This window comes from Cyprinus carpio, chromosome B1 (genome assembly GCF_018340385.1).
Source record: "Cyprinus carpio isolate SPL01 chromosome B1, ASM1834038v1, whole genome shotgun sequence".
NCBI classification, from domain to species: Eukaryota; Metazoa; Chordata; class Actinopteri; order Cypriniformes; family Cyprinidae; genus Cyprinus; species Cyprinus carpio.
The window spans coordinates 29,888,219-29,907,584 of NC_056597.1; the positions used below are offsets into that span (position 1 = coordinate 29,888,219).

Below are 19,366 nucleotides of genomic sequence, written 5' to 3' on the forward strand. Positions count from 1 at the left end.
CACATTCAAGCAAATATGCAAAATACAGTCTCATATTTTGAAAAAACAGAGAAAGAAAATAGGATATAGAATAGCACTACTCAACATGCAGCCCAGAGGGCATTCTCGCGGCCTGCATGTTTTTTGAGATTCTGGTATATACCATGGTAAATGCACAGTGCAATTTAAAAAATCCGGCACCAAGCAGAAATCTATAGTCCACTCTGCAAACTGTGCCACAGATGAGCGCTTATGGTACAGCTTCATTGATTATAATGGGAGTGATTTAGTTTGATACGTGGTCGTGTAAGTGTACAACACTCAGTAGCCTTATTGCATATAACATGGGCACAATAAAAAAAAATTAGAAGTGTGGCCCTTGAGGCTAAAGAAATCTGGTTTTGTGGCCCCTTGAGTAGCCCTGTTGTAGACAAAGCCTTCCTGTAGCATACATTCACCTTATTAACTGTTTTGTCCCATTTTCCTGTATCACCAGAGGCCTCTTATATGTAACTCTAAATATTCCTGGACAAGTGATGGGTTTGGGGAAGTGGTGATTAGGGAAAGGTTGAAAAACGGAGAAATGGCTATTAAAAGCTACTGCGACCCACTGTGGGAAGTAACCTGAATTCGGCCTTCCTTGGTCTCACAGTCTTGTTTTTTTCCATCATGGTTTTCTCATTCACTAGTTCTTTCACCTTTTGCTTCTCACACTGTTGCTTTTTTCCTCCCTCTGTTGTGGCATGCCTAGACTGGTCCAGGTTCGGTATAACCGCCCCTTTTCCTCATGTCTAGGTGGTGTTGAAGAATGCCCACATGGCAGTGGGGTCCCTGACCATTAATGAAGAGAGGTCAGAGGTCATTGACTTCTCTGTGCCCTTCATAGAGACTGGGATTAGTGTCATGGTCTCTCGTAGCAATGGCACAGTGTCGCCTTCTGCCTTTTTAGGTAAGTGCTATATACACACTGTAATGGCCTTCAAGATATAATTCCAAATTCAAGTGCACTCTTCATTAGTAATTTCTTTTCCCTTCTTTTTTTGCTCTCAGAGCCCTTCAGCGCTGATGTCTGGGTAATGATGTTCGTTATGCTGTTGATAGTTTCAGCCGTGGCTGTTTTCGTTTTTGAGTACTTCAGTCCTGTTGGCTATAATCGCTGCTTGGCAGATGGACGAGGTGTGCACACACGCTTATATAAACACACACACACACAAATCAATATCCTTTATACAGAACACCAGTATACATTTGTTATATATAGGTTAACATTTTCATGTTATAACGATCTAAAAATGGATATAATTACATTCATTGCTTTCTTTAAATATTTTTATATAATATAATATACTTCTGTTCATAACTATGCATTAACTGTGCATTTAATGGTGCTTTATATGTTTTTTTTTTCATTTAAATCTATTTATAAATAGGTGCATCTTTATATATTAATATTTATGTCTGTTTTGTATATTTATTTATACATTTTCATATAACATTTGTTTGAAATGTTTCTAATTTAAATCTAAAGTAATTAGAAATGTATTTTATTTATAAATTTATATATTTATATCAATGTACATATATACAGTATATTTTATATATGTGACCCTGGACCACAAAACCAGTCTTAAGTAGCATGGGTATATTTGTAGCAATAGCCAAAAAAACATTGTATGGGTCAAAATTGTAGATTTTATGCATAAAATCATTAGCATATTCATGTTCCATGAATATATTTTGTATATTTCCTACCATAAATATATCAAAACTTACATTTTGTTTGGTATTATGACTTCATAAGGACTACATCTTCAATATTTTTTAACATTTCAACCTCAGATTGCAGATTTTCAACTAGTTTTATCTCATCCAAATATTGTCCATCCTAAAAAAAAAAACCAAAAAAAAAAACCATACATCAATGGAAAGCTTACTTATTCAGCTTTTAGATGATGTATAAATCTCAATTTCGAAAAATTGACTTATGTCACATATACGCAATGTATATACAAATATAAAATAACCTTGTCTTTTAGTTTTGGACATTATATCCATTTTTCCATGTTGTATTGGCTAATTTCATGCTCAGCAGTGTACTGCTTCTCTGAATATTACTGATTCTTTTGATCAAAATCAAAACTGAATAGATAATTCATGGCTATTTATTATGGGGTTTCTTCCTCTGCCCTTTTACTCCTCTTTGATTCCTATTAAATTATAAGGTAATAACTTTCTATTTCAATTTCTCTACCTCTTTACACACCATCAGAGCCTGGCGGTCCCTCCTTCACCATCGGAAAAGCTATTTGGCTACTTTGGGGTTTGGTCTTCAATAACTCTGTCCCCGTGCAGAACCCCAAAGGCACTACTAGCAAGATCATGGTCTCGGTCTGGGCCTTCTTCGCTGTGATTTTCCTGGCCAGCTACACTGCCAACCTGGCCGCATTTATGATTCAAGAGGAGTATGTGGACCAGGTGACGGGCCTGAGTGATAAAAAGGTAAAAGGGTTTACTGGTCAAATTAAACAGCATGTGCAAAAATGAAGCTCGGGCATCTGAAAGCTGTTATTAAAATTATAGTTCTCATTGATCTCATTTATCCTACTGTCAAAAAATTAGATCTATTCCACCTCTAGGACATGAAAAGCTGTTTTTTTCCCCCAAAGACTGCCTTGGACTGAACGTGACTTGACTTGATACACTAAACTCTATTTTATCCTTGGTGTTAAACAGCTAAGGTTAATTCGCACAGACTAGCCGATAAATGATGCAACATTTAAGGTGCACTGTGCAGTTTTTTGATGTTATAAAATGTTCTTCTGTCTTAGTTTAATGTGTAAAGACAGCTATAAGTAAGCTGTTTGTGGGTTTCCGAGGCTCTGGTGCTTTAAAAATATAGCTTTGTTTGTTTAACAATCTGACATGTCAACTTCTGGCTTAACGAATGTCATGAGTTTGGGGGTGGGATTTGTTAGTGAAACCTGTTTGGAAATGATGACTTTAAAAGGAATTTATAGAAAAAACGTCCCACTTAATGGTCTTAAGAGTGAATCATTTTTGTTCATAAGTGAATTCATGCATGCTTACATGGCACAGTGTTGTACTGTATGTGACATCCTAATACTACTGTTTATTATCCTCAAACGACTGATGACATATTTGGGCAACCACATGCTGACTGGTTTTGTGGTAATTTGCGTTTGTTTTTTGTTTTTTTCGTGTCATCTTTGCATGTAAAAAATTGGGCTAATGTGAATTAGCCAACCGTTATGAAACAGAAAACAAGATTTGACTCTGAGAGGGTGCTAGCTTCTTTAATAATTGATGTAGTGAGATTTTGTTTTTTTTTATTCTAAGTCATGCTTTACTTTTCTAGCAAAGCTTTGAGTGTCTAGAGAACATAGTCTGTGTGTTTACAATGGAAATAGTTCTATTATGAATGGTGGGAAAAAAGATCTGTTGTCTCTTTAAAGGTTTTTGAAATGACACCTCTCCTCACACTTTGTCCCTTGAGTGTTCATTGACAATGTGGACACTGCTGAGTTATATATATATATTTCTCTCCGGATTTCTCTCTCTTATCTAGTTTCAGCATCCGAATGACTTCTCCCCTCCATTCCGCTTTGGTACTGTGCCCAATGGCAGCACAGAGAGAAACATAAGGAACAACTACAAAGAGATGCACACCTATATGACCAGCTTCCACCAGAAGAACGTAAACGAGGCCCTCCACAGCCTCAAGATGGGGTGAGAATGAAAAAAAGAGAGAGATGGTATCTGCATGAAAAGAATATAAAGGCTGGGATGACAGGGAGATGAAAAGCTTGTAGGACAGCAGTAAGTACAGTGTGTGATGAGTGAGTGGGTGGATGAACTCTGGATTGATAATAGCATCAAAATGAGGCATCCTGAAGGGACTTTGTTTAGAGACACTGATTGGTAAAAGACTGATTCAACATGAGACTGACTTCTGCTGTCCTTTATTTGATCACTATTAATAGCGGACAATTTAAAGAGGCACTCAGTACAACAGGATTTAATTAGAGAAAAATGACTGAATACACTTTGGAAATAAAAAGTTGAATATAAAACTACAAGTTTATTGGTAACACTACAATAAGGTTCCATTTGTTTACATTAGTTAACATGAACTAACAATGAAAAATAATTCTGAAGCATCTTAGTTACTGTTGATTTCAACATTTACTAATACATTCTAAAAAACAAAAGTTGTATCTGTTTATATTATTTAATGGATCTAAGCTAACATGAACTCAACAGTTGTGTTTTTATAACATTAACAAAGATGAATGATTACTGTAACAAATGTATTGTTTATGTAATGCTTATATAATGCTTTATATAATAATAATTGTATTTAAATATATATAATATTTATACTTTTTAATAACATTAACTAATGAGACCCTATTGTATAGTGTAATGTTTTTTTTAACTACAGGCATATCTTGCAGTAAGTCACCTTAGTTTTCATTTACATTTTTCAAAAATTTTAAATACCTTTTTGACTTGTCATGTTGGTTTTTAATGGTCTATTACAAATTTCATGTACTCTCCGACTCAAGATGAGCTCATAAAAGATGCAAAATAATTAAATGCAAGAAATAGCAAAATGCTATTTAAGTTAGCATTACACACTATATCACTGTATCTCACATCCAACACAGTTCCCAGGAAATCTGTCATTATTTGAAATAAAATAAACATTAAGTAAAATAAATTAATTTAATTATTAAAAAATAAATGAAATAACTAATTTTCGTTTAAAGTTGATAGACCAAAATAACTAAAACTAAAACTTAATAAAAACACAAAAACACAAAACTAATACAGTATAGTGACAAAAACTTAATTACTAAAATTTTTAAATTTAAATGAAACCGTAAATATAAAAATAAATCAATAAAAATTCTGAATATTAACAAAAACTATATTTGTATGTCACAGTGTTAATGTCGTTGACGAATAATTTTCGTTATAATTGTCGTCAACTAAATTTTTTTCACCAACGACAACGAGATGATAACGAACTAAAACTATTTTTGAATGACAAAAACTATGACGTAAATCTATTGACATTTTCCTCTACGAATAAAAATAAGACGAAAATGTTAGGGAGGGACGATTTGGGAAGAGATTCATTCAGAACGAATCTGCTGGATGGTTCGGAGGTTAGATGCGTACATATGAACCGGCGGGACATAAGCTAACATACACTTTCTGCACGTCGCATAAAACGTTCAAAAATGTCAATATGTGGGAGTAAGAGAAGAGCAGACAAACAGATAAATCTGACGATGAACGGACGCAAGAGAGAACTCAATTCGGTCTGGTTTTCAGAGTGCAGACACTGAAGCATACACAAACAGAAAGTGTGTCTCACAGTGCGCGAGTACTCTTTTGCGTTGCATGAATGGAGAATTACACACAAATTGATTTCGAATTGTCCGTTTTGACGAGTATTCATGTAAACAGTTGATTACGCCTTAAGTGAACGTAAACAGTAGGGAGAACATGTATCAGTACATTGCATCAATTGTAGCCTTATTTAGTTGCTATTGTCCGAGTCATTGATCAAGCAACAAAAGAAAGACAGAAAATCACGCACTGCTCTTGACTGAAAAACTTTAGTAGCCCCAAAGATTAATCTAAATTTATTTACAGAAATAAATATGTCTGCTTGAAAGAATCAAGAATATGGTAAGCAAGTTGCTTTAAAGAATGCACAATTAGCCTATATAATCATTGGTATTTCATTAAAAAGAAGACCATGTTCTTGTTCTTTATGAGAAGTGGTTTTATTTAATTTTAACATAAAGGCATGTTGTGTGTCACTGCAGTTAAATTGGTGTCTATCATGATAAAACCTTAATAGCAAACCTAATCGACTAAATTTACTGTAGATTTAGTCGACTAAAATCTTATGATATTTAGTCGATTAAAACTAAAAACAATTCAGATGACTAAAACTAAATGGCATTTTAGTCAAAAGACTATGACTAAAACTAAATCAAAATTTGCTTCCAAAATAACTTTGGTGTGTCAATGATACTAAAATAACACTGGTTTGCCAAAGTTTAATGTTTGACAAGGCCTTACCAATATTCTAACATATTACTCCTCTCCCTGCCCTGTGTAGTAAATTGGATGCATTCATCTACGATGCAGCGGTCTTGAACTACATGGCTGGACGTGATGAGGGATGTAAACTGGTGACCATCGGCAGTGGTTATATCTTTGCTACTACAGGGTATGGCATTGCCATTCAGAAAGACTCAGGCTGGAAGAGAGCAGTGGATCTCGCCATTCTGCAGCTCTTTGGAGATGGTAAATTATTATTTTATTGGATGATTGTGATGAATTAGCCACAAGCCTTAATCTGCACAAATTAGTTCAAGATTTAAGATATTTAGGGGACATTCACTCAGAATGAATCTGCATTGTCTGCATTCTTTTAGCATCTGATTCATTGAAAAAATTCAGCGAGTCTGGTCACCACAGACACACACAAAAATTCAGCTGAGCAGATTGCATGATGCAAAGCTATAAAAGATAGCAGACAGTGCCTGGTTAAAATGGTTTGTGGGTGGTTAGTGAACAAGGCAGGTTTTCGCGATGAAATGCTGTTCACAAAAGTGGCGCGAATGTGTAGAAGATTCACAGCTTGAGTTGTTTACTTCATTCACTTCTTCTTTTAATGATTCTCAATGTGCCCTCAAGGCAAACTGTTTTGAAGAATACCTGCCAAGAGATGACAAGTGCCTACACTGTCTGTTAGAACGCCAACAAGTATGCCACACAAAATGGTATTAGATGTGTGAAAATATGGCATCCTGCTTTTCAAAGCTTCCTTTATGTGAAATTCACATTCTGTTAAAGCATAATAAAGCTAATATCGAATTAATGTACTCATCAAATCAAGGATTCATCTCATAATGTGCTCTGTAATAATATAAATGACTATAATTTACACAGGTGATGCAAAGCTGAAGCTAAAGGTGTTTGAGGTTTTCTTTCATATTAGTCTGTTTGCACAAAGGATATAACTTGTGTTTATGATTATAATATAAAATACAGCAAAAGAGTTACATTAAATAAGGAGGGGAAAATGTGGAAATTTGTATATATATATATAATATATATATATATATATATATCATATATATATTATTTTTTTTTTATTAATACTTTTATTCTGCAAGGATGCATTAAACTGATCAGACCTCACCGTAAAGATTTATAATGTAACAAAAGATTTCTATTTCAAATAAATTATTTTCTTTTTAGACTTTCTATTAATCAGAGACCTGCAAAAATGAACACACTTTCCACAAATGTATTAAGCAACTGTGTTCAACATTGATTTAACAATAATTTTTTTTGGAGCAGCAAATCTGCATTTTATATTCTGTAAGATCATGTGACACTGAAAACTGGAGTAATGATTTTGAAAATTCAATTTTACCTTCACAGGAATCAATTACATTTTAAAATCTGTATTAGTAAATTTGTATTTGTAATTAGTATATAGTATACTAATTTAGTGTACTAAGCAACTATAATAGTTGTACTGTACCAGCAATAGATGTACAGCTTTGAAAAGTGTTTATATCCACATCTCTAATTCAGTTTGATTCGGGTGCTTTCCTAGTGATCCAGATCCAGGGGCCATTTCTAGAAATCATCATCTCTTCCCCAAACAGCATCTGAGATGACAAGCTGTTAGGAACACATCCAAAGACACATGCAGAACATGCCCTATGCACCCCACAAACGCATAAACAGTGTTAACAAATTTAGACACTTAGGATGACATTTTGTAAAGAGATCTTATAGATACTGTATACGGGCAGTCACAGAAAATTCTATCAGATACATTTATATAATATATATGCCCTACTTAATGATTCCTCATGCATGCTTGGTTATGTCAAACAAGTGGGACACATTAGATTAGATTAGTGGCAAGGTGAGTGTTCATATGCATATTGACAAGCAGGCAGTGCACACTGACAGCAGCATGGAATCGGAAAGGTACGGTTGGGTGTATCACATGTTATTATATAAGCCAGCATATGATCCAGGAGCAGCAATAGAGTCCTATTTGCAAGTGTCAAGGGGGCGCTTGTGTTATCTCAAAAGTACACTGGGAAGGCATCAACTGTGTGACATATACATGTAGGTACACATGAATGCACCGGCACAGCATGTGAACACCCGCGCGCACATTCACCCTCACATAGGTGTTGGGTTTTTGACGGATTTGAAGCCTGAACTCCCTGACTACAGTTCCCAGTGTGGCATAGAACTGCAGGCACTGAATGGATGGATCCTTTTGCATACTTTCTTTTAGTGTGAGAAAAAGTATATTTGTGTGTATCTGCCGTGTGTATCTGCCGATCTGCATTTGTCCCTAAAGACAGACCTGCACAACACCGAATGGCGTTTTGGAGTTTGATCCCGTTCCTCCTATGTGGGCTGTCAGGCCCCTCAGGGTCCTTATTAGAGCTGGGAACCAAATCTCAAGTGACTCCCATAAGCAGTCATTAATGTGAAGAGAGCTCAGTGTGTGTGTGAGTTGGATTAATCCATTATGACAAATGTTACACTTCACAGGGGCCGTAATTTGTTTACTGTGCAGAGTTTTGTGGGGGCTCTAAATAAATGCAGTGCTGAAATGCATTGAAATCGTCACAGATAGACAAACATGAACAGACACGTCTGCTAACAGTAAAGCTTGAGAGCACTCGATGCCCATGGACACACAAAACACACAGCTGGAGAGGCGGAAAGAAAAAGATGCACAAATGGTCACTCTCTTTCTAACACGCATTCAAATGCTAGAAAGTACAATCTTTTTTCTCCTCCTTTGTAGGTGAGATGGAGGAACTTGAGGCCCTTTGGCTGACTGGCATCTGCCACAATGAGAAAAATGAGGTGATGAGCAGTCAGCTGGATGTAGACAACATGGCAGGTGTGTTCTACATGCTGGGAGCTGCAATGGCCCTGTCCCTTATCACATTCATCGCAGAGCACCTCTTCTACTGGCAACTGCGATTTTGCTTCATGGGTGTGTGCTCGGGCAAGCCTGGCCTCACCTTCTCCATTAGCAGGGTAAGTGGCAGATTCACTTTTGATCCAGAGGCAAACAACCACAAAGATTGACTTAACTATTATTCAGGAGCCAGCAGACTATTGAGTTTTTTAAGGTTTGGAGATTAGGAGTACTGTCTTATTGTCCAGTCAAAATTTATTTCCTATCCTAGGTAGCGACAGATTTGCTCTCTAATTTGTGACACATCAAAGTGTAACAGATTATCAAAAAAAACAAAAACATGTTTTTTGTTCTATGAATCATTATTTAATTGGATTTTGAGATGAGCCATTCCACACAAAAGTGGAAGCACTACAAATCAAAATAAAGATTGCGAATCTGTATTACACACTTCTGAGAAAAACAGTGAGAATACAAATCTGAGTAAAACACTTAAGATAAAAAAAATAAAAATTTTTCGAATCTGTATTACACACTTCTGAGAAAAACAGTGAGAATTATTAGATAAAAAAAATTACCTTTTTTGTTTTTAATTCGGTGGCAGAAATGGACTTCCATAAAGTATGACTTGTTCACAATATTAATAATAACAATAACAAAGATTTATTAACATTCATTAAGAAATTATTTCACTTTATGGCAAATTTATGTATAAAAAATGTATCTTGAATGTGTATATTCTCAGCCCATCTGAAAATAACTTATATTTCCTTCACATTAGAATTATGTCAACACTGATTTTTATGCTGGAAAAGCCACTAACATCTGTATGATAATTACATTTGATTGGACGGTTTAACTACATTTTTGTTAGTGGTATTGTACATATTTATTTTTGTACATTTAAATCATTATTTTTCTTTTGTTCTAATGTATGTGGAGGAAAGGGTGAACAAACTTTTCAATGCCCATTTTGCACGAAATGCAACATTATAAATCAGACCCCTGATCTTGAGCTAACCAGGCAAAGCAACAGTCTCTCATTCCAGACATTCGGACATCAAATCATGCCTCAATCGATTTGGAATGGTGCCGTGACCCACATAATGGCGGGGATGAACACAGAGCCGGGTTTCCATCCGAAGTTGCGAATTTAACTTATGCACAAAATTGGAATACCGCACAAACATTTGAGAACAAGCACCGTTTCCATCCAACGTGTCAAATGGTGCTTTTCCACTGCATGGTACGACTCGGCTCGGCACGCCACGGTTTGCATTTCCACTGCAGTTTAGTATTGCTTTAGAGTTGGTGGGATTATTTATATGTTGTTATAGTTGCAACCACCTATACTACCACGACTCCTAAAAAAACTTTTTCATTCCGCATCGCCCCATCAAGCTCTGGCTGGATCCGCTCCTCTGCTATCAACGAGAGGAACTTCCTGTCTGTACTTCCGCAACAGACAACAAAACTTTTTGGTTGTTAAAAAAGGTGCGCTTGTTCAAAACAGTTGCGTTCGATCCTTCACTGGCTGTGCTGATTTAAATCTGGCAGTTCTTTTGTGTTTGTGTCGCAAGTTCAGTGATGCAGGTAGCGACTATTCTCTCCGGCCAATCTGTGATCAGCAGAGTTTACACATCACGTTTTGGTAATGGTACGGTTCACTTGGAACCTCAACCGAGGTGGTACTAAAAAAAGTACCAGGTACTGTACCCAGTGGAAAACCCCCCAAAAGTGAACCGTACAGAGCCATGCCGTACTGTACCATGCAGTGGAAAAGTGCCAAAAGAGAACACAGTCATCACTTCCTGATAAATTGGCAGTATACCTCACTAAGAAAAGTAGGAGAAGCTACTGAATATAATAATTTTCCTATATAATAAATTACTTGCACCTCAGAATGATCAGACGAAACACAATGCGGTTATTGCTATCGGAGGTGGATGCTGCTGTTTGGGAACGCAGTCGTTTAACAGTTCTGGGAAGCAATTATACAGAAATACTTTGATGACAGACTTTGCTCTGGCATTTCCGAATGACCATATAACAACATTTCAGATGCAGTGGAACAAGATCGGTCCACTGGTTAGTCAGGATTTACCATCCCATAACACAAAGTCAGAGACATTTTTGATGCGCTTGGAGGAATTTATTTTGCAAAATGCATTTCCATCTCCCATAATTCGCATTAACCCTTTTTCGCAGAAGTCAAAAACCACCTCAAGTGAGCATAAAAACTTTTTTGCGAATTAAGGCATTTTTATTTGAAAATCAGCATTTCCATCACTCTATTCTGATACGATACTTCAAAATGTGCATAAAAGCAAGGTGATGGAAACCCAGCTAGAGAGAGTAAATATCAGTTTATGTGACCAAACTGAAAAGTGACTTACACATAAACCTAGGTTTACCTGAGTTCACAAATGATCGAAGCTAAAAGGATAAAAGATGCTATATTAGTCTGTTAGGCACAAGGGCAATTTGTATGACCAGTTTCCTCAGCTACAAGTACAGACATAGGAAACTGATTCTCTTACTAGATATATTTCCCTTTGAGATGAAGATGTGTGTTTGAACACTAGCTAAAGCAGTGTTAGTGTGATGGGGTAAGAAGAGTCTAAAATTAATGGAGTGGGGGGGCAACACAATATGGGAGAGAAAGGCAACTCTTAAGAAAAAGAAGGAAAAAGATAGAAAAATGAGATAACACTGAATGAAGAATATGCTCTAACCCAATTGGATTGAAGGGTCAGTAGATGAATGAGAGTAAGAATCACAGTGGGAAGGATGGCCTGAGTTAAAAAAGGCAGAAGGTAGAGAAGATAAGAGGAACATGAAGAGAAGAGGGGAAAAATACATATGAGTGGACAGACACTAAGCATGACTAAGAGTGAGACAGAAAACATTTCTGACATGCTGCCTCACTAGAGGGATGGATCGCCACTAGAAGAGTAACCTTTACCCTTTGAAATGTTTTGAAGGGAATTCTATTTGTTCCACGTTTCATGTATTGTTTGTTATGAAATGGTTTTCTTGGTTTGTATATAAAAAAATAAATAAAAAAACATTCTAATATTACAATATTTACAGGTCTAGGTATAAATGGAAGCACCGAGCAGTTTAAAAGATAATTAAGTATTTTGACAGTTTTACAATAACACATTTGCCATTAAGAAATGAGTTTGATAAAATACAGCCAAAACTACACAGATAAATGGATTAAAATGCAGTGAATCTGCATCACTGGTGAATGAGCTGGAGAGGTTTATTAGAATATTGTGTAATTAATTTGTCATGGCAGTGATGAAGGAGAGACAGAGGAGTCAACACAGTGGTGTCAGCTGAATTTTAATCACATTGATTGAAGACATTGATAGGCAGTCAAAACCACAGAGTTACTTTTTTCTCTTTCTTGAACATATTTTAAACATATCTTTTTCCCTTCTCCTTTCATTCCTTTCTGTCTCCTTCAATTTCCTTTCTCTGAAAATTATGAAAATTACGATGAAAATTATTTATTTATTATTTTTTACATGTGATAAACAGGAAATCCCTAGAAATAAGTTTTTTTTAATTGTCTAAATTAAACTACAGCATATAGAAGACTGTCAGAATAGTAATTACAAAAACATAAAAACTATAGAAACTAAGAGATTTGACTTGAAAGGACTAAGCCTTGAGACTTAGCATCAGAATTGTGAAAATGCTTGCTGCTAATTAAACTTCATTAAACAACTATCTAATCCCACATTGTTTGTTCCTTCTCCTCTCCTTTGTTTTTGCTTTTCCTTATTTTATCTGTCCAACAGGGCATCTACAGTTGCATCCATGGTGTTCAAATTGAAGAGAACAAATCAGCCCTTAACTCACCATCAGCCACTATGAACATGAACATGAACAACACCCACTCCAACATTCTCCGTTTGTTGCGTACTGCCAAAAACATGACCTCTGTGCCTGGGGTCAATGGTTCACCTCGCAGCGCACTGGACTACAGCCATCGTGAGTCAGGCGTTTATGACATCAGTGAACACCGGCGCAGCCTAGTAGGCCACACAGACTGCAAGCCTCCACCGTACCTGCCAGAGGACAACATGTTCAGCGACTATGTAAGCGAGGTGGAGAGGACTTTTGGGAATTTGCACCTGAAGGACAGCAACCTGTACCAGGATCATTACCTACACCACCATGGGGGCACGGGATCCGAACTGGCTCTCGGTATGTCGGGTCCCCTGCCTAACCGACCTCGTAGCTTAGGGAGTGCCAGTTCATTGGAGGGGGGGTACGATTGTGACAGCTTAGGGGGTGGGGTAGCACCCATCTTCACCACCCAGCCAAGGCAGTCGCTGACACATCGGAACAGGGAAAAGTTTGACCTTATTGCGGGTCACCCAACCCAGTCAAGCTTCAAGTCCGGCCTGCCAGATCTATACGGAAAGTTCTCCTTCAAGGGTGGGGCATCCAGTTCAGGGTTTATTGCAGGACATGACAGGTACTGCGGGGGAGGTGGGGTGGGATCAGGAGGGGATGACGGAAACATTCGATCCGACGTGTCCGATATTTCCACTCACACCGTGACCTACGGGAACCTCGAGGGTCATGGCAAACGGCGCAAGCAGTACAGGGACAGCCTAAAAAAGAGACCTGCTTCTGCCAAGTCTCGCCGTGAGCAGGATGAGATTGAGCTTGGCTTCAGGAGACGTCCCCACCACACAATCCATCACCATCATCACCACCATCATCCAGCAACACAAGCACACCGCTCAGCCACCCCACCCGTGGAGCGCAAGAGCCTGAGAGGTGGTAACAGCACCTCCTATCTATTCAGAGACAAAGAGAATTTGAGGGACTTCTATGTGGACCAGTTTCAAGCCAAGGAAGGGGCATCCCCATGGGAGCATTTGGATTTAAGTGATGCTCCAGGAATGGGTGGAGGAGTGGGACTGGGTGGAGGCGGTTGTGGTGGAGTAGTTAGTAGTGGTGGTGCTGGGGGAGCGTGCACTAGTTTGGTTCCCATGGAAGATTTCCTGAAAGGTAAATCCAAGAAGACAGAATGTAAGGGTGGAATGGGAGGAGGATCGCCTGGGCAACAGGGCCATGCATGCTGGGAAAAGGGCATCGGAGGGGTGGGGGGTTTGGCTGGAGGGGATTGGGAATGTCGCAATTGCCACAGTGGAGGGGTTGGAAGTGGAGGAAGCAAGCCAGTTTGCATGCATGGGGGAGGTGGGGCTGGGGGAGTAGGGGGAACCAGTGGAGGGAGTGGACAAATCTCAAGCCGCCCTAGTTCAGCCACCTGCAAGCGGTGTGATTCGTGCAAGAAACCGGGCAACTTGTATGACATCAGTGAGGACAACCACCTCCTCTTGGATCAAACTGGGGGCAAGCACCCTTTGGAGAGCGGAAAGGGAGGGGGAGGCACAGGGGCCCAAACCCAGGTACAGAGGCGGAAATTTGGCCCAGGTGGTAAGGTTTTGCGCAGGCAGCACTCTTATGACACATTTGTAGAGCTGCAGAAGGAAGGGGCGGGCAGGATGGGTGGGTTTGGAGGCAGTAGCGGAGCGTCAATGCTTCCTCCACCCCGAAGCGTGAGCCTAAAAGACAAAGACCGCTACATGGAGGGCACGAGCCCCTACGCCCAGATGTTTGAGCAGTATGCGGGAGGGGAGCGGGAGACATCATATTTTGGAGACAGAGGGAAGGGCGGGGGTTCATCATTTAGTTTATTCCGTGGGGGTGAAGGTGGGTTGCACCGTCGCTCCGTGGGTGAGAGAGACATGAGGGACAGGGATAGAGGCATGATGGGAGGAGGTGTGGGCGGTACCCGAGGGGTCGGGACTTACTCCTTGTCTAAATCTCTCTACCCAGATAAGGTGAACCAGAACCCATTCATCCCAACCTTCGGCGACGACCAGTGTCTATTACACAGCGCCAAATCATACTACATCAAAAAGCAGCAGGCACAGCCGCAGCAGCAACAGACGCCACAACAGCAGCAGCAGCAACAGCTCCTCAACAACAGTCGGGCTGACTTCCGGGGCTCCATGGGGGTGACTTCCTATTTGCCTGCTTCCGCAACTTCTGGGGTACTGTCCAATGTGGCCCCTCGGTTCCCCAAGGAGCTATGTCTGGGTGGGCCTCTTGGCAACCACTACGGTGGAGGACCTAGCAACAACAAGCTGCTGTCAGCAAGGGATGGGTTAGGAATGGGTCAAGGACAGAGACCGTTTAATGGATCGAGTAATGGACATGTTTACGAGAAGCTTTCCAGTATAGAGTCTGATGTCTGAAGAGGGGAGTCAGAAACAGATAAAAATGCAGAAAAGAAGCCAACGGACATGTGGAATGTTGATTGAGAGAAAACTGAAAAGGCAGTGTGTAATTAGTTCCTTCATGCTCACAAAAAGAAGAGGAAACCGTGTGAGGAACTGACTCATGCTTTCTTTAAGTTATGCGGATCACGCGCTGCCAAGCATACGTATGTAAATAGAGAGAGGGGACCTGCCCACTGTCAAAAAGTTGAGATTAGGGGGAAAAATCTGTTTATTCCTCTATTTTATTCTCTTGTTTTTTGTATATCCCACTATTTTCCTGCTCCTAACATCAAAATAGTGGCCAATCCAGATGGAGACAACTGTGTACAATCCTTTGTACAATTGTGGATGGAAATCAGTTACTCTTTTTAAGCAACAGGGTAAAACTTACAATAATTGTATTGATAATGTTCCTGATAATAATATCATTATATATTATTACAATGTTTATGATATCCATTTGGGCTTGGTTTCTGGATGTTTTATGCTGTTATATATTTGTACTATAGTTTCAGTTCTTAGTTAACAAACCACTTTGCGGGAGGCTTTTTTGATTTGTCAACTGATCTTATTTGATTGTTAATTGAGTTGTAGACAAACTTGGATTCCATAAGGTTCTTTATTATTGATTATTCAAGTTTATTTTACCAGTACATGGAGTGCTATAAAATGTGTGTACAAGGCATGATTTGCAAAGTACTTCAGCTGTACTTCAGATATCATTGTGAAGGAAATTTATTATCACCTAATTTTTACAGTGTTTCGTTTGTTAGAACAATATTGGTTTAATATACAGCACGTTATGTGCCTTACCAACAATAACAAAATAACACCTTATTTACAGGTCATTTTGCCATGGTATCTTTCTGGTCACTGCACACAGACTTGTCATTGGATGATTCATATTATTCTGGAACCTTCGTTTTAATGGTATAAGCACTGATATGGAATATCCAGCATTGAGGAGACATAAAGTAGGCTAAATGTGTTTATAGTATTAATCTTGAGAACTAGGTTCTAAAGAAAACCAGATAAATTATTATTCAAATAGCTTTTAATAATAGAATCATAGGATATTTGAAGTTTGCACAACATTGTACAGTACACAGTATCCTCCCTGATTTGAGACGTGGGGCGTTACATTTGTATGGTGTTAGCCACAATATAGAGATAAAAATTAATTAATTATTTGTTCTCCGCCATCTCCCAATTCTGAGGAAGTCTTTGATCAAGCAGCAAAATAACAACTGTGTCATGGATTTGTTTCTTCTTTGAATGCAGTTAGTATTGGATATGCTTATCTATACTTTTCTTAGGGAGACTGCGGTACACAGTATGTAGGGTTTTGCAGGATTCTCAGCAGATACTTGCATTTTGTTATGTAAATATAATTTTTTTTCCCACTCTGTACAGTGAATAGACAGAAAGGATGTAACTCTACATATCTATGTTTTACCATATTGGTTAGATGATATTTTAGGAATTACATTAAAGGTTAACAATCCACCTTTGCTGCAAAATATATCAGTTAAAAATCAACTAATGGACAAACATTAAGAATTTTTCTATGTCCTCCCTACTGTTATTCAGGCTAATACAGTCCTTTACTGCACCTGTACAGGAGAAGTGAAATTTTGTAGATATTTTAAGTTTATGCCAGTCAGAGTGCTTTTTTTAAATAACGTAAGACATGATAATGGTGGGGATGGCTTCAGTTTTTTCCCCTATCCTTCTGTTGTTAAGTTGCAGTTTTAATACCCACTTATATGAAGTAGAGGTATTTCTCAGGAATTTTGGATGGGCACAGGCAAAAACAAACATATCATTTGGCTAAATTGCCTAATTACCTAAATCAATAAACCAGTGAACTCATTTAATTGGATAAATGAGAGCCATGTGAGGTTGTTGCAAGTATTTATGACCTTTTTTCCCCATCGTTTTCGAAACCACAAATGAACTCATGGCAGGGCAGTCTGAAGACGTGGTCATTTTTTGAACTTTTGGCCCACAGCTTAGATAAAAATCCTTTACTTGAAATTTATTGCAGATTTTCTTTATACATTTTCTTTGTGAATGAACTGTTAGCCAAACAGATCTCCACTTTAAGCACAATATTTATAATATTCGGTTTATAATTGATGTATAGCTATCGATTTGTGAATTTTTTATCTTAACTTTCTGCCACATTCTTTTTTGACTCAGTTGTCTTTGTGTGTAATGTAAGAGTTTGTGTTTAAGATGAGCATGCATGCCTTTTACTTATTTATTGCCATATCTTTAGCATTTCATACATTTATGTCTATTTAGATATCCTGCTCTTTGTGGGTGCAATATGTTGATAAACTGTGCATCATACAGGTTCGGGTTGTAAAACAGATGTGGTGTTTCCAGTGAATTGATAAGATCTTTGAAAATGGACATGTATGGAATAATAACTTGTTATGGAAATTAACCGGCAATCCCAAATTTGGGTGATGTTGCTAGATTTCGTCAGGAATACTGCCATTAGTTAAGCAAAATTTTTGAAGACCATTCTTGTGTCCATGTAAGGCTAATTTTGTCTTTTTAGTCACAAGATTTTTTCACAATACCTTTTTTTTTTGCATGGTACCCTTTTTTTTAAAGTACCCTTAATATTTTTATGCTTGGTCTGTTTTTCTCATTTTAGTTTTATTTAGAAAATCCTTTAAAGATATCTCATAAGATATCTCATAACAGTGTGGCATTGCTTTAAGAGCTATAGATGTGGTGACAGACTTAGACCACTGCATTTCCTGTTAATCTCTGTGTTCGTACCGCAGAGTCAAGCCAACAGTTTTTAGTAGTAGTACTATGTAGAAGTAGTATTGTGTGATTGGGTGTGTGAGTGTCAGGGACAGATGCCTTTGCTCTTCCTGAAAAGCTTTCCAGTTTTCAGTGTTTTATTTCCCTTTTCATTCATATTGACATTTGCAGCAGAAGATACAAGGGAGATTGGCCGATAAAATGGGGCGCACAAGGACGGAGAGATAGTAGCCAGTGTTCTGTTATTTCAGTGTTTTATTTCCCTTTTCATTCATTCTCATTTGAACTAATCTCTTTCTTTATTACTGGTAGGATAAGACTACACTAGTTTGACTCTATTTTACTGGTTTGTCATTTTAATGCCCTCCCCAGTAAGGTATGTCACATATGATTGTTCATGTATTTGAAATCATATGCTTGATTACCTCTGTATGTGAGTGGACATGTGTGCGCGCAGGTGTTTGTGTGTGCACATTTGTCTGTGCAAGTGAGTGTGTGTATGTGTGAAAAGGAAACAGAGCACAGTGCAATGGTTATCTATTATGTCTGCTGTAAATAGTTATGTCCCCTTTCCATAGCCTTTTAATATATGAAGACAAATATTTAAAATAACGAAATTTGAGATACATTTTTGTCTGGAAGATTTTTTATAGCCACATGAGGAAAAGTTATTAGACCACTGGACCAGGAGCACAGTGCCATTCTAATAGCATCCGAGAGCCAGAATTTAAGACAAAATTTACACCTCCGTTGTCTTCAATTCTGTCCTTCTTGTATTTTAACCACTTATTTTAAATGTTACTCATGGATCAGAACTGTACAGATTCTGTAAATATGACAAAAATGGTTTCTTTTTTTCTGTTTTTGTATAGAGAGAGATTACATGTGTTAAGACTACAATAATAATTTAATGAGACATTTCACAATACTTAAGCTATTGAGAATACAGACAGTGTGAAAATAAGTGCTAAGATATATTCTTCTGTCTCTTTGTACAAAACAGTGTTGACTAAAAACAAAATAAAAGGGAGATATCTCAAGCCTCATAGTCCTTCTGTGTTTTTCCATACAACTCCAGCAGCGAGAATCTGATGGGAAATGGTGACACTCCTTTTTTTCTGTGTCATCATGTGCCAGATATGAATCTCACTTGCTCTTCACATCGTTAATATGAAAACTGTGAAATGTGTTTCTAACGTATTATTTGATAATCCTCCTGACTATTCAACACTAGCTTAGGTTTGCCTCGTGGCATAATGTACATGGAACGTGA

At 37.9% G+C, this 19,366-nt stretch overlaps 1 pseudogene; it reads left to right on the forward strand.

Annotated features, from left to right (window-relative positions):
- LOC109050726 overlaps window positions 1–16,119 on the forward strand; it is a 96,751-nt pseudogene extending 80,632 nt beyond the window's left edge.
- Window positions 16,120–19,366: the final 3,247 nt, after the last annotated feature.